Raw genomic sequence first — 15,505 nt, 5'->3', positions numbered from 1 at the left:
ATTTGACAAGCAAATCCCATGTATGCTAGTTGTTGTTTCAAAGACACAGGTAGATGTGTAGAGACGACCTCACACTCCACTCTGTCTGTGTGTGAATGTAGATTTGATCCCAAAGCTCTTTATTAAACCACTCTTAAAGCTCTGCTGGTCAGGGGTCAGGGCTCTTGGCTGAAGAAGAAGAATTATAAATAAATAATGTAAGAAAACGCACACAAAATATTTACTGACTGCAGCTGCTGAATAAAAGGAAAGTGAGATGTATGTCATGAACTGTGATACTAAGAAACTACTTTTGGATTTTTAAAGTGGTTACATTGCTCTTATTTGTAGAGCAGCTGCCATGCTGTAATACCCAGTTTCACTGTTAGATGGCAGCAGACTTTTAATGTCATTCATGGCCAATTTCAAGCTTCACTGAGAGGTTTAACAGGAGCTCTGAGTTCCTTCTGCAGTCCCTCATGGTGACTTTTCATGATCTCTTTTGACACTTCCATTGTGGCATATGTCTTTGCTAAATATTTCTTTCCATCTCGTGAATTTCGTGTCACAGAGCGTCATTCTGCTGCCTAACAGCCTCTCTCTCTGCCTTGGCGACAGCAAAATATTCTTCCAGAGCTTTGCTGTGTTTGTATTTCTCCTTCAGTCCCCAGATTTCATGTTGTATAGCTGAGTTCTGCTTCCTTATTTCCTCTGTGTCATGTTTGATTTTTTTATGTTTTCTGCAAGATGTTTCTAGTTTTGTCAGTGAATGATTCTTGTCTTTGCAAAGAAAATACTTTGTCAACTTGTGTTGGAGAGAGTGGTGCAGTGCCGTGAAAATGCAGTTTAAATGACTGCCATGAAATAGTTGGAGCATGAAGGATGGCAGAGCTGGTGATGTTTGGGATCAAACTCATTTAAGAGAAGAAAAGATACGGGGTACATTTTTGTCATATTTTGGGAAATCTTTAGATGTCACTAATATGGAACATTTTAACATGTTTACATTGAATCTACTCATTATTATTGTTGTTGTTATATATTATTATTATTATTATTATTGTTATTGCTATTTTTAATGTACATTTTCTTAACACAAAAATATATAAAACGTGGTTTTACTCCCTAAAGCTCATTTCCCTTTTCATTTAAACTGCGTGGTCAGTGCATAGTTTTATATCTCACCTGTTTAGATTTTGTTCAGGCGTAAAGTTAGGGTCATGACTGCTGTGACACTGTGGCGACCCACTCGAGATATTTGTCCTTTAAATTTGTTTGTTAAAATATAAAACTTTGTTATTCTGTCTGCACTCATTAGCAGGTATTGGCCTGGTCTTTCTTGATGTTTTCTTTTTAAATCTCAATTAGACTTTTTACCTGGATGTGCCATAAGATCATTATTCCAGATGTTGACTTTGATGGAAAGTCTCCCCTCCTTTGTGCACAGTGCTGATGGTGGCATATTTTAAGTGCACTATGCATTCACACGAACCAGTTTGTCAAATAATTTAGACACTTCAAATATGCTTGAATATATTGTGTGGTCTGTAATGACCTCAAATAAGTTAAATATGCATGTATGTTTTTCATTACTTACTTTCTGATACTTTAAATACAAATGAAACAGCAAAGTGAGCCTTTTTTTACTTTTTTTTTTACTTTTATCTTTTAGTGCTGCATCTGGATGAGAACAGAATACGTGCTGGTTGGGCAGAAAGGCTTATTAAAGTGAACTCAAACACAGCACACAACAAAAAATAGCACATTAACATAACACAGAGGCTAGAGTAGCCTGGCAGTGAATTACTTAGTTATTTATTTAGAATATATTAGAAAATACAGCAAAAGTTCTAATACAATATACTTAATATAGTGATTGCATAGATACTCATACAAAATCACTGTAGGCAGCGCTGTGCACAATAACTCTCCTCAGGACCTTCAGTCTCTCACGAACTGTAAATGTTTAAACACTCTGAGTGGCATTATTTATTATTATTTATGATTCTGTGAGAGCCTGTGGCTGACCCAACAACTACAGTACATTGATAACAGATTTTAGTTGATCAGACTCTGCAGGCATATGAAACTTTTACCCTTTGGGTTTATAATAATGTAAAAACACTGATTCAGTATTGTCCAATCAATCAATCAAACACTAACAAACAGATTATTAGTTATCTGTAATCCAAAAGACATCATCTGCACTCACACAGTCGTCTACAGTGTTTATGCTAACACAGTGTGAACAGGTTTGATGATAATCAGAGAAACGTGATGTAACCAGTGCAACTGGAAGATGTCTGCTATCTGTCGCGTGATTGGCAGAGAATTATTGAAATGTAGTTAGATGTGGAGGTTGGTTCTCTTCGGTCGAGGTTTAAAGAGTTGAAAATCATCAAATGTAAACACTAATAGAAATATCATAAGTTTGTATTCATTTAGATTGGGTTGCTGTGTGTGAGTGTAACATATAGGTTGATGCTGGTAATTTTGTGACAACAATGTGACAGAAATACAGTGATTAGTGTAATGAACTGCTTTTTCCAGTAAGTAATTCCATAAGTAACTGTATTACTTTTTGGAAAAGTAACAAGTAACGTGTAATACATGATTGTATCTTTGTGTAATGATACAGCTTTTATATTTATATTAGCAGAGTAAATGCTTAGCCCTTGTAGGGGGGGATTAATGTGGCCATGAGAATCACTTACATTTCAAACTGCTGCTAATGAACATCAGCAAACTAGTCTGAGCCCTGGCTCTGTTGTTGTTTACATCTTCTGTACATAAGCAAAACAACTGCAAGAAGAATCAGACCAAAAACTGGTAGACCGAGGATGAGTCCAACAGATTTAACCTTCTCTTCATCTCTTGGCTGACCTGCAGGGGAGAAACAGGAGTGAGGTGTCAGCTGTCAGGTAGGACCATGAATGACCAGAATGAAGACCATATCCAGGTAACTCTTGATTTTCAATGTTATGAAAGTGTTGTTCACTTCTTACTGTGAGCAGCACTGTGCTGGATTAGCAAGAGTGAAATTATTGCCTACTGACCAATCGTCTCCAAGAATAGTGTTACTTTACTTGGAAGATTTCTCTGACCTCAGAGTGGAGATAGCAAAATTCATATTGTGTTTTCTTTCATTAGTACAATCAGTAAGAAATATAGATTTTTGGATACAAATGTTATGGTTTATTATTATATTTTATGTTTTTGATTGGTCAGATGTTGTCAACTCCATTGCTTCATGTAACTATAGATAAAATGATAATCCCTGGGTTAAGTTATCAAGCTAATAACTACTGCTTGGTCTGACTGCCAGTAATGAAGCAAATGAATATTGGAACAATGCCCTGAGTATGTTGAATGCTTCATAGTAAAGGATCCATCTGCTTTCCATAACATCAACATCAACAACATCTTTAGATACAAACATCAACAACCAGGAAGCAGCTTCACCTCTGATCACACTCAACTCTACTCACTCACCTGGAGGATCAACAACACTCAGGTAGATGATGCTGATGGATTTCCATGAGCGTGTTTCTTTCATGACTACACGGCACTCGTATGTTCCATTATCATTAATCGTCACATCCCTCAGAATCAGAGACACGTCTCCATCCTTCATCTGTCTGTCCTGCAGATCCACCCGGTTCTTAAAAGATGGATGCTGGTAATCTGGAACAAATTGCTCATCCCGGTACAAAACCATATATTGTGGCTTCAGGTCAGCTCTGCTCCAATTTACAACTATGATGTTGTTGTTTGGAGCTCGACATGGCAGAGTGACGTTCTGTCCAGACTCAGCTGTGATGATTTTCTGGTCTGAAAGAGGAAACAACACAGAGCAGAGAGGTTAAAGATTAAAGTAGAATTGTTCACTTTTACAACAGTCAATCAGAATGAAGGGAAACAAAGAAAGTCCAATGAGCTCTGCACATATACACATAGGTGGATTGTTTTTTCTTTTTTTTTTTTTGTTATTTAAAATAGAATTTATAGTATATTAAAAATCGTAACGCTAGCTGGATATAATTTTACTGTAATCAATTTTAGTATTAAGTGAACTAACAGATGATGGAAGAAATCTTAATCACAAAAACATTTTTAATCATGAGCAAATATTTAATACTTCATAAAGTGTGATGTGCTGTGATGATGTCATTATCAGCTGGTATATTACAAAATATGATATAATTCACATGAATAACAACAGGACATTAAAGTGATGAAAGTTTGTTTTAACTTTGTTATTCCTTTAATAAAGTCTCTGTTCAGAAGACCACAGTCGTAGGAACAGCAGAGATACTGTGTAGGACCCTCAAACTCCCAGGCCTCTGGTAGAGGACCCAAACTTAAAGACTGCCCACAGGGTGAGTGGAGATTTATTTTTATAAATATAGTTATAGTTGCATTATTGCACATGGACATGGTCTAGAGTATTAAACTAACTTAATAACAACAGGCACCTTGCAAAGCGGCCTGAAGGTGGACTTCTAGGTAGCCAAATTGTGTGACTTGAGTCTTTCATGTCATTTAGTGAATCTGCTTATGTAGAAGTATAATATGAATTACTATGTTTTCTACGTGGCTAGTTCATGCTGCTAAAGCTAGCAGACATGTTACACACTGGTAAGCTAAAATACATTTGGTGTTCTGTAGCATTACTGTGTATATTTACAATTGATATCAGGCACTGAAACGTATATGGAAAGATTAACCTACATAGGAGTACTGATTTGGATTTACTGAGGTCATAATCACTGACAGAAAAGGTCCGTAACTTCATAACTATGGATATACCAAATCAATAAGTCATCATACTGTTAACATGTAAACAAGGTCAATGCCTGTCCTCTTTATCTCAGAGAGAAACACTGTTTTTGTTTAAATACCTAAATCTCACCTGCAGAAATCGGCACGACGAGAAATACCAAAGTTGAGAAGAGCAGCGTGCTTACGGACGCCATTTGCGTGCTTGTTCTAGTTTGACTAGTTTAGAGGCACTTAGAGTGCTCTTAATGTCTGAGGATCCTGATATTTTCAGTGAATAACAGAAAATCCAAGTTTAAACCTGACTACATGAGACTAAATTTAAACTTTAAACTAAAATAAAGCTAAAACTGATCACTACCGTAGGGACATTGATGAGTCGCATTAAAGTGACGTGCAGAGTGATGTGTCTGAGTGCATCTATTGTTAAATTCTTATTCTATATTATTTTATAAAAAATCAGGTCAGAGTGTTTACCAGGTTCAGTTGTTATCTCCACAGAACAACACTAATTTTGTAAACCAGTAAAGTGAAGCTTTCATCCTGGATCAGCTGGATTAAGATTAACAGACTTTTGTCAACCTGTTAGATTACCTAGATGTAAGTAAATAAGTACATTTGATTTTTGTTGCAAATCGAAAACCAAAGTGCTTATAATTTAATTAAAATACAATAAATAGTTTCCTAAAAAATATGCTTTTGAAGCTTTTAGTCTGGAGATAGTTCTGAAGACTCAAAAACGTCATTTTAACACTTACTGTCATTCTGATGGCATCTGTGAAACCCTCAAAGAGTCCTCTGATCGTCATGATGAAAAATTATCCACAAAGATAAAACATTTAAGGTCAGTATCCACCTGTCTTCTTTTTCAGTGGGTCAAATGGAACCTCATTAAATTGTATTCCACTCAAGCAAAAAAAGGTAAAAAGTTCATGAGTTAAAAGTCAAAAGATAAAACATAAATTAAAAATCTAAAGGTAAAGTGGACGTTACCACGTTACCTTACAGCCACATATCAGGAAATGCACCTGTAGTTCCCTGTAGCCTTTTTATTTCACAACATGGACCGGTGTAACAGGTTAGTAGCCACACCTGCTTGATTCCTGAATTATTTTAATTTAATCCCAAACAAAAGAAGTGAAAACCAAACCTGACAAAGTGCAACAGCTTCTAACTGCAAACATTATTAATGTACTTTTTTATTATTAGTGCTCATTTGATGCTCTGAACATTCAGTTAATCCATTATTGATCAAAGTCTTCCTGTTGGTTTAGCTACACTAAAGAAGCTCAGAAATAAAACACTGAAAATCCTTACAGACACTCATCTGTGTCCAGATCTATTTTATGTTTTCAGTTATTTAAGTTTTATGTGTTGTTGAAATCTCCCGATTCTTTTAATCTTTGGGCTGAAGGAAGGACAGTACTCGGTGTATAAATGCTCAATCAACAATCATTTATTTCCATACAATTCAACATTTATGAGCATAAGCCATCATGATGGGGAGACATGCATGAAGAGGGTCACAGCAAAATCTCAAAATGGTGACGGGTTACACAGCTTCTTATAGCCTCTAGTGGCCCCCACCTAGTCGTAAAAGACCAAACATTCACATTCTTTCTCTCTTACGGCGCCTAAGTTATGACCTCGGCTCCGTGTTTCTCTGCTCTCTGTAAGGTGGGGGTATGGAATGTGGTTTATCTCTTCTGCCCTAGACACAAAGTCTCCTGGTTACAACCTTCTTTTATGATTCAACAATAAAGCATGTCAAGAAAACAGTGTAAGACATTCACAACCGATCAAGGATACAGAGTGATGCACACTTATCTAATGAACTACGGAAATTATTATGTTCTTTTAACCCAAAAGTATAATGAGAACCAGACTACATACACAGCACACCATCTAAACTAAAGGATAATATATGTCCTACAGCTGTTATCATAATTCAACTACTTTGATTACATATATAAGGTAACATATGATAACAGAATAATCTCACAGTCTCCAAAGAAGCAGATAATAACAAAGGCAACAACAATCCCTAACTACCTCTGCAGACGCTGACACTGTTGTAGTTTCTATGTAATGGAGATTCTCATGAAGATTAAAACAGTCTGTTAGCAACATTTCATAATAACCAATAAAATGTTGGCTGGTTTTCAGAAGTAGATTTTCCATCAGCACCATGAGGGTGGAAAAGAAGTGTGTGGGTGTATCCTGGTCAAACTGGTTCAATCTCAGTGAAGCAAAAGCATTTCAAATGCTTCTTATAGCTTATACATCTGCAAGTCCATTAGTGTGTGCTGGACTTAAAGCAGATTTCAAAGTAGTATCGCAGGACAGGTGAGTGGGCCATAGTGCCTGCAGCTGTTTCCAGACCGGTAAACGGGTAAAACTTTTTCTTTCAAAGAAAGACTTCCTGATGATTAGTTAACCAACTGCAATAGATTAACAGCACTTGCCTGTTCCTTACTCCCTACAATTTTTTAGGAAGCATTTATCTTTTCACACACTGGTTCTGCAGTTTGCCTTGATTTTTTGTTTTTTTTTGTGTAATATTCCCATTCGTCACTCATCTTCTAAACAAACCCAGGCCCTCTTATACGCTCTTTAACACCTGAAACTGCCCCCCCCCCCCAATTCTCAGCTGCCTTTGCTGCATCTCCTCAAGCCACCTTTAATGTCACGGTTCTGGGTCATTCTGACCCAGCACTTTCAGTTTCTTATGTTTTTGGTATTCTTCTGTATTATAATTTATGTTCTGATTCTTTAGTTATCCTATGTTGATTATTATCATTATTGTTCTATGTTCCAGCTTATTCTGGTTTAGGGTTTAGTTCTTAGGTTTTGTTCTTTTGCCCTCATTACACGATTACAGGTCACCAGAGAACTTCAATCTATACATCTAAAAACCACAAACCAGGCGAGAAATGTGGGTGTAGTGATGGATGCAGACCTAAACTTAGAAAAACACATTAAGACAATAACAAAATCAGCTTACTATCACCTCAAGAATATTTCAAGGATAAAAGATCTGATGTCTCAACAGGACCTGGAAAAACTAGTCCATGCATTCATCTTTAGTAGGCTTGATTACTGTAACAGCATCTTTACAGGTCTACCTAAAAAATCAGTCAGACAACTACAGCTCATTCAGAACTCTGCTGCTCGAGTCCTCACTAAGACCAAAAAAGTGGACCACATCAGTCCAGCTCTGAGGTCTTTACACTGGCTGCCTGTCCGTCAGAGGATAGACTTTAAAGTTCTGATGCTGGTCTATAAAGCTCTGAATGGTTTAGGACCAAAATACATCAGTGACCTCCTGACCCAGTATGAACCATCCAGATCCCTCAGGTCATCTGGATCTGGTCTTTTATCAGTTCCCAGAGTCAGAACCAGACACGGAGAAGCTGCATTCAGCTTTTATGCTCCTTATATCTGGAACAAACTCCCAGAAAGCCTCAGATCAGCTGAAACACTCAGTTTATTTAAATCCAGGTTGAAGACTCACCTGTTCTCAGCTGCATTTGAATAAAGCACCAAATCCGCACTTTTAAGCTTAAATTTCAAAACTTACACTAACTACTGATCTTATCTATTTCTGATTTTATCTGTTTTGATTTTATATACTGTTTTGTTTGTTTGTTTGTTTGTTTGTTAACCCTTGTGTGGTGTTCATATTTTTGTTACTCAGCCAGTGTTCAGGCTGGTGGACCCGCTAGAGTTTTGGCTTTCCAAATTAACAGTATCAAACAATTTTATGTTAAATTACTCAACAGATGTTTATTTCATCTCAATTACAAGCCATATGAACAGCAAACATGGTTAATTTTTTCCCTTTACCTTTGTTAGATCACATTTACGAATTAATGTGCTTCTCATTTTTTTTTGTTTTGTTTTGTTTTTTTCATAAAATGTTATAAAAAAATAAATCAGTTATAATCAAGTGGAGTGAGTGGAAAGACACAACACATTTACACGTGAAGCAATATGTTTCACAACTAAATGGCATCAGCTGCTCATCAATGGTGACATTAGGCCCAGGGTTGTAAACAGGGGGAGGTGGTGCACACACTTATCCCACACTGTCCTGATGGCAGCTAGCTTGTCTCTCTGCCGTCGAGCTGGTCTGTCGTCTCCGTTATCAAAACAGATAATCCTGGAAATTTTGTGGAAGTTTTCCAGAGACATTGATGCACGGAAAGGTTTCTGCATCCCACAGGGATTCTGTGGATTCCTCTTTGTACCTGAAAACTCCTGCAAGGATAAGAACCCCAAAGTAGGCCTTTGGGGTTCTTAGATGAATTTGGTCCATCTCCTTCCACCTCTCTCCAAAAACACACCTTCCTTCTAGATTACTGCAATCCAGAATAATTTTCTGGATGGAATCTGTGATGAAATGATCAATGAAGCCTTGATGTCCTGCACATGAGTAACTGTCAGCAGTGTTGGCCCTGGCTTATCACAGTAGCAGCTCTGCAGGGTGGCTCATTTCTTGGGCAAGAAGACCATCCAATTTCACCAGTTATTGACATCCATATTCCTTCACTTGCTGTCTGGTGGGCTTGTTCTGGTCCTGGAGCTGGCTGCAGATGGGGTACTCGTCTTCGTTTTGTTACTAAATGGTGCTCAACCTCATCCTCTTCTTCAAAGTCCCTGTCAGACTCTGAATTTTCAGAAATGTGAAATATTCTGAAACCTCTTTGTCAACATCATCATCCGAAGCCCCTCTCTCTTCCAAAATCAATTGGATGGCCCTCGCAACAGATAATCTTTTGTCATCTTGATCAGTTGTGATAAAGAACCACACTGACAAAGTCTTATTTATAGTATTATGCCCCTAATTGGCAGGTGGGACAGGGTATGAGAAAATAAAACTTGGATCCCTCAAGAAAGAGGGTAAAATGTGCGGGAATGTCAGAGCAGACGGTGTTGATAGTTGAATTTTCAACAATGTTGCAACTTTGTGCGGGAGCAGGAGGGGAAGAAAACACTATCAGCAGCACCAGAAAGGAGGAAGACAGAGTGTGGGAACACAGGACCTACACTTTCAACACTTTTATTAGGCCTGGGTCCAGTGGACCCGAACACCTTGTATGTAATGTAAATGCGTGGGGGGAGGTACAGTATGAGGTCGTGGAAAATTAGTTTGGATTTATGTTCTTCACAGAAAATAAGCCAAAGCCAATGAATTTCAGGTTGAAAAAATAATTAATTGTTTAATTTTTCTTTTGAAAAAAACTGAAAACGGGTCTCACAGACCCGAACACCATACAAGGGTTAAGTGGGTTTAGAGCTCTGGGTAGCTCCCCAGCTGGGTCTAGACTGGGTCTAGAGAGTATTTTAAATTCAGGGAATTTAAAATAGAAAGTAGCTCGTCCACAGAAGGACTGGTAGCTCCCCTTACGATAAGGGTTCAGATCGCGCGAACAGATGTGAAATGTGTGTGTTTAGTTAGTTTGTTTGTTTGCTTGTTTTAATCAATTTAAAATCATGCTTTTTATTTGTTTTTGTTTCTAATGTCTCTGTAAAGCACTTTGAATCACCTTGTTGTTGAATTGTGCTATACAAATAAATTTGCCTTGCCTTGCCTTGCCTCATGTTTAGTTTGGGTTTAGTTCTGTGCTTAGTCTTCTCTGCTCGTGTGTTCCCTCTGTGTAAGTCCGCATTTCTTAGTCTGCTTCTTTGTGAATTGTTTCCTATTTTATTTTGAAGGGTTATGTCTTATGTTTGTGTGTCTAGCTTCGCTCCCCCTGTCTCGTTAGCCCTAATCTCTCCCAGCTGTGTCTCCCTCCTGTTTTCTATTACTTGGTGACTTCCTCGTGTTTCTCTGTGTCAGTGTCGTGTTGTACCCTCAGATTGTGCCTGTGTGTTTTGGTTCGCAGTAGTCATTGTTCAGTTCATGTTTTGTTTTTTGCTAGCAATGAAGTTGAGGTTTTTTGAGTTGCGTTCAGTCTCAGAGTCCTGCATTTGGATCCCTGCCTGCCCGCACACAGAGCCTTGACATTTGATGAAAGTTGCCTCCCTATTCCCGCTCTACCACACCCACCCACCCACACATGCAGGGCTTGGGGTGCAGGTATGTCACCAGGGTGCAGGGGAGGCACTCCCCCTCTGTCCCCTTCTGGCCGCCTGTGCCTCAATTTTATTCTTCAACCTAGACATCCACATTATAGCCGTGGATAAGGAGGTGGTCCGCTTGCCTCCACCCCAGAGAGAAGGGTTACATCTCCTGGGTCTAGATGTGGCTTGCCCCTCTGGGGCGGGGGTACCTGGACCTGGGATATAGAGTATGTTTGGGGAGTGCGACTATCTGTGCAGTGTCTATTTGTGTCTGTCTACATGTTGGGTGAGTGCCGAGTATTTGGTTGTGCATATGGGGTGGGAATGCACGTCTGTGTCCGCGTGTGCCTGTTCGTCTGTGTCTATATGTCAGGTTGGGTCTTAGACTCAACCTCTCTGGGTACATCTCAGGCCCTCTAAAGTACGGAGGCCTATCTCCCCTCACCACACTCCCTGCCGGTGGCTGATGCTCTCAGACGTTGGTGTGTTGGTGGTCCTTGTCGACTTGGGCTGGACGCTCATGTATGTACTGGCTCACTCCTGGTGGCCGATTGGCGGGGCCAGGCGCCTGTGGCTATCTGCAGATGCCCTCAAGCCTCTGGGCCTGAAGCTCGGTCCTCTCTGGCACAGCTGGCTGCCGGCAGAGCCCGCGGGCATGCCACTGCAACCCCCTCCGGCCTCTGCTCCGTAGCTGCGGGGTGACCTCACGTTTGGGGCCCTGCTCAGCTCTTCCCAGGAGGGTGGCACGGTTCCCCCCCCCCCCCTTTTGGTTGTCCTCCTCAGGTCCTTGTAGTCTGAGGCCTTTGGATGTCTGGGGCCTGGATCTCCTCTGTACCTGCTTCATACCCTGGTGGACGGGGCTATGACTCCCCACACTCCCTAGCAGATCGTTACATGGAGAAACCTTTGGAATACAAGCATGCTGATCCACACAGGTGTGCACACAGGTGTGCACACGGGTGTTCACACACACAAACTACACCCTTTTTGGCTCCTACCTCAAAGCACATTGTGCGCTGTCTATCTTGCTTACTGTGTCTGATGTGGGCTTATCTGATCATTACTGTGTTTTCTTTGAAAGTAAAATCTCAGCCCACACAAATATATCAACAGCAGTGATCACAAAACGGTGTATAACTGAAGACAGTAGTGAGATCTTTAACCAGGTCTTCCCATTAACACCTGACCTGTCCAAAGGTTCAGTCAATGAGCTCGTCAATAGCTTCAATGCAAAAATGTTAAATGTAATGGACACTATTGCCCCCATTAAGGTGAAGGTTATCTCTGGAAGGAAAAAGTCTCCATGGAGAAACTCCACACTAGTGAAAAATGAAAAAAGAGAGTGTAGGAAAGCTGAGCGCAGATGGAGAAAAACAAAACAAACCTATTTTAAATTCAGGGAATTTAAAATAGAAAGTAGCTCGTCCACAGAAGGACTGGTAGCTCCCCTTACGATAAGGGTTCAGATCGCGCGAACAGGTGTGAAATGTGTGTGTTTAGTTAGTTTGTTTGTTTGCTTGTTTTAATCAATTTTAAATCAAGCTTTTTATTTGTTTTTGTTTTTAATTTCTCTGTAAAGCACTTTGAATCACCTTGTTGTTGAATTGTGCTATACAAATAAATTTGCCTTGCGTGCTGCACAATAGCGTTTAATATTTAGTATCTACTGTTATCTACTGCTAGCTAGTTTATTGTGATGGTGCTGTTTTTATTATGTTGCTCTTTTTCTGTTTGCTTTCTCTTCTGTTTCTTTTTTTCTCCATACATGTGATCCAGGTGTTTTGTTTGTTTTTCTTCCCCCCCTTCTCACCGTCTCTTCTCCCCTTTGGTTTTCTTTCTCTCCCTCTCTTTCTTTCATTCTTTCTCCCTGTCCTATCCCACAGTCATGTCTGTCCCGTTTGTAGCAACTGAAAATAAAATAAATACATGATTATAATAAAGGTCAATCAAATGGACCAATATGGCAAGGCCATGATGATCCACTTGGTAAAATAAATCCGCTTGGCATCTTTCTTGGCCTTAAGACAACAATTCTGATGACTATAGATCCAAACGGGACACGAAAAAAAAAGAGAGAAAGAAAAAAAAGAGAAAAAAAAAGAAACCCAACCTTGTGAGGTCCCAGCACTTTTGTGTTGGTGTTTTGAGCTCTGCAGCTACTCATTCAGCAGTTTCATGCTACCTCAACATGCAACGACCCTGTAAATTTCCAGATTGTTTCATTTTATTTCTATTTCTATTTATATAATGTACATGACCCACCCACTTGCTGCACATAATTTCCTCTTTGTATATATCCATTCCCTGTATATAAAGATCTGTCTTCTCTCTCTTTTTTCTTTGCACAGTCGAGGAGAGTATCACGTCACATTTCACTGCGTGTTATGCCTGTGTAACCACGCACGTGACAAATAACGAATCTTGAATCTTGAACGACCCCACTCTGTAACCTAGTCTGAATTTCTGTTGTTCCCACTTTGCAACAACAGAACGTACATTTTATCTTGGAATAATAAACTTAGGCTGGGCTCCAGCCACTAATCCAGGGGTGTTAAAGTTGTTACCAAAAAGTTGAACATAATTCAAAGCATATCCGTTGAAGGGTGTCAGTAGCATTCAGCTGAGGGGACACAGTGACTCTTTAAATGTGCATGGACTCCTAAAGCTCATTCTCCTGTCTGTCTTTGTGGTGTTATTATTATAGAGCACAATAACAGTAACAATAAGTCCACTGGTGGCATCCTTTACACCACTGCATATGATCCATTCACTGAGTTTGGTGAGGCTTGCATGCAGCTGCTCGGGCATGGAAACCCATTCCATGAAGCTCTCTATGCACTGTTCTCCAGCTAATCTGAAGATCACATGAAGCTTGGTTATGTTTAGCAACTGACTCTGCAGAAAGTTTGTGCTGACCCCATTCTATGATTTTATATGGGAAACTTCATCATGGCTAAGTTGCTGTCATTCACTTCCACTTTGTAATAACACCACTAACAGCTGACTGTGGAATATTTAGTAAAGAGGAAGTTTTACACTCCTGTCACTATGGAAGTGATTGGAACACTTGGATTCAATGACTTGGATGAATACTTGGGGCTGTGCAGTTCACTTCTAAAACACTGTTATACCTCTGCAGTCCTACAATTTTAATAATGAAACAACAGTGCCATCATGAGGACAGAATCAAACATTGCGCTGGATAATTTTGAAGAAAGAACAGAGGTGAGATGAGGAAACAAGAACCATCTTTGACAACCTCCTGAAATTCTCTGCCAACACAGAGGAGATTCTCAGTCAGTTTCACTGACTAAACCTCACTGAGCAATTTTTGGTGATAAAAAGATGAGCTGAAAACTCTACAATAATACAACAGAAACCACAACAATCTCACAACACTCAGTTGAAGTGGAAAGGAAGAACTGCCTTTTAAAAGGAAGAAACCTCATTCAGAACCAGGCTCAAAGAGGGATGGCATTCAGTTGTGACCAGTTGGGGGAGAATGTTTTCTGAACATAAATTGTTAGCATGGAGCTTTGTGGTGTTTTCTGACTGGTTCCTGTAAAAGCTGCTCCTTTGAAGCACCACAGTTTACTTTTTCTTAGTGTCTTGTTGTTCCATCTCAACTACTAGTTCATTGTGGGGGTTAATTCGCTGCTTTGGGAGCTTTGAGGTCAGGTTCTCTTGGTCGCTTTGCAGAGTTTGGTTTTGATTTGTTAAATCCTTTTTTCTGCCTTCAGTGACTTGACAAGAGCAGCTGTAACTGCACTATATCATAACGCAATACACTACAGCGCATAGTGAGAAGAGCTGAAAAGATCACTGGAGAATCTCTTCCCTTCATCACAGACAACTGTTTTGCCTGCTGCATCTGCAAAGCCACCAGCATTGTGCAGGACCCCATGCACCCATCAAACACTCTTCACCCTGCTGCAAGAGGTACCGGAACATTCAGGCCCTCACTGCCAGACTGTGAAACAGTTTTGCACTTTATATAGTGCTGTGTTGATTGTTAAATGTCATATGTAGCACCATGGTTATGGAGTAACGTTGTCTGCCCTCCCTGTACCACACCACATGGCTGAAATGACAATAAACCTACTCGGTTTGACCTGACTTATAATTTGCCTTAAAAGCTTTTAAACATGTGGCCACTAGAGGGAGATGTTGTACTTTAAAGACTAGCATGGATGCAAGATGCTTGAAAGATCTGTTTAAAAAGGCAACTTGCTGAGCATTCATAACTAATGAGGAGGACAGTTCAAATACAGTGACTGTATTTTATTCATTTTTGGATGAATATTCATATGTGTTCACAGAGGTCATGGAACTAACTGTGAGTTTATGGTGTTTGATCAGGCTGTGATACTTCTAATATAACCTGTAGAAAAATGCATTCACTAAGCACAGTCAGGAGTAAAAAGTAGTGTCTGCTTACTGCCTACAGGACTCTGCTGATGAACACACGCTAATGTGACTGAATGTCAGATATGCGTGATCCACAATGTCAACTCATGCATCAAATAACTCACAGTGATCCATCAATACCAACATGACTTGATGTACCATGAGTTCATTGTTCCAGATGCCAAATTTGAGGGAAAGTCTCTCCTGCTTTGTGCACAGTGCTAATGGTGGCTTCATTTCTCTGAGTGCCTTTTACACATACCAGTTTGTGGCA

The 15,505-nt window shown here is 39.6% G+C and overlaps 1 protein-coding gene across 1 annotated transcript in view; it reads right to left on the bottom strand.

Moving 5' to 3' along the window:
- LOC120746965 overlaps nucleotides 1-15,505 on the bottom strand; it is a 253,809-nt gene that overhangs the window by 36,550 nt on the left and 201,754 nt on the right. The gene's annotated exons all lie outside the window — the stretch shown is intronic.

The sequence above is a fragment of the Simochromis diagramma genome, unplaced genomic scaffold, assembly GCF_900408965.1.
Source record: "Simochromis diagramma unplaced genomic scaffold, fSimDia1.1 OVJJ01000410.1, whole genome shotgun sequence".
Lineage (NCBI taxonomy): Eukaryota > Metazoa > Chordata > Actinopteri > Cichliformes > Cichlidae > Simochromis > Simochromis diagramma.
The sequence above is the reverse complement of the archived record's forward strand: the minus strand, read 5'-3'. Positions and strand labels throughout refer to the sequence as shown.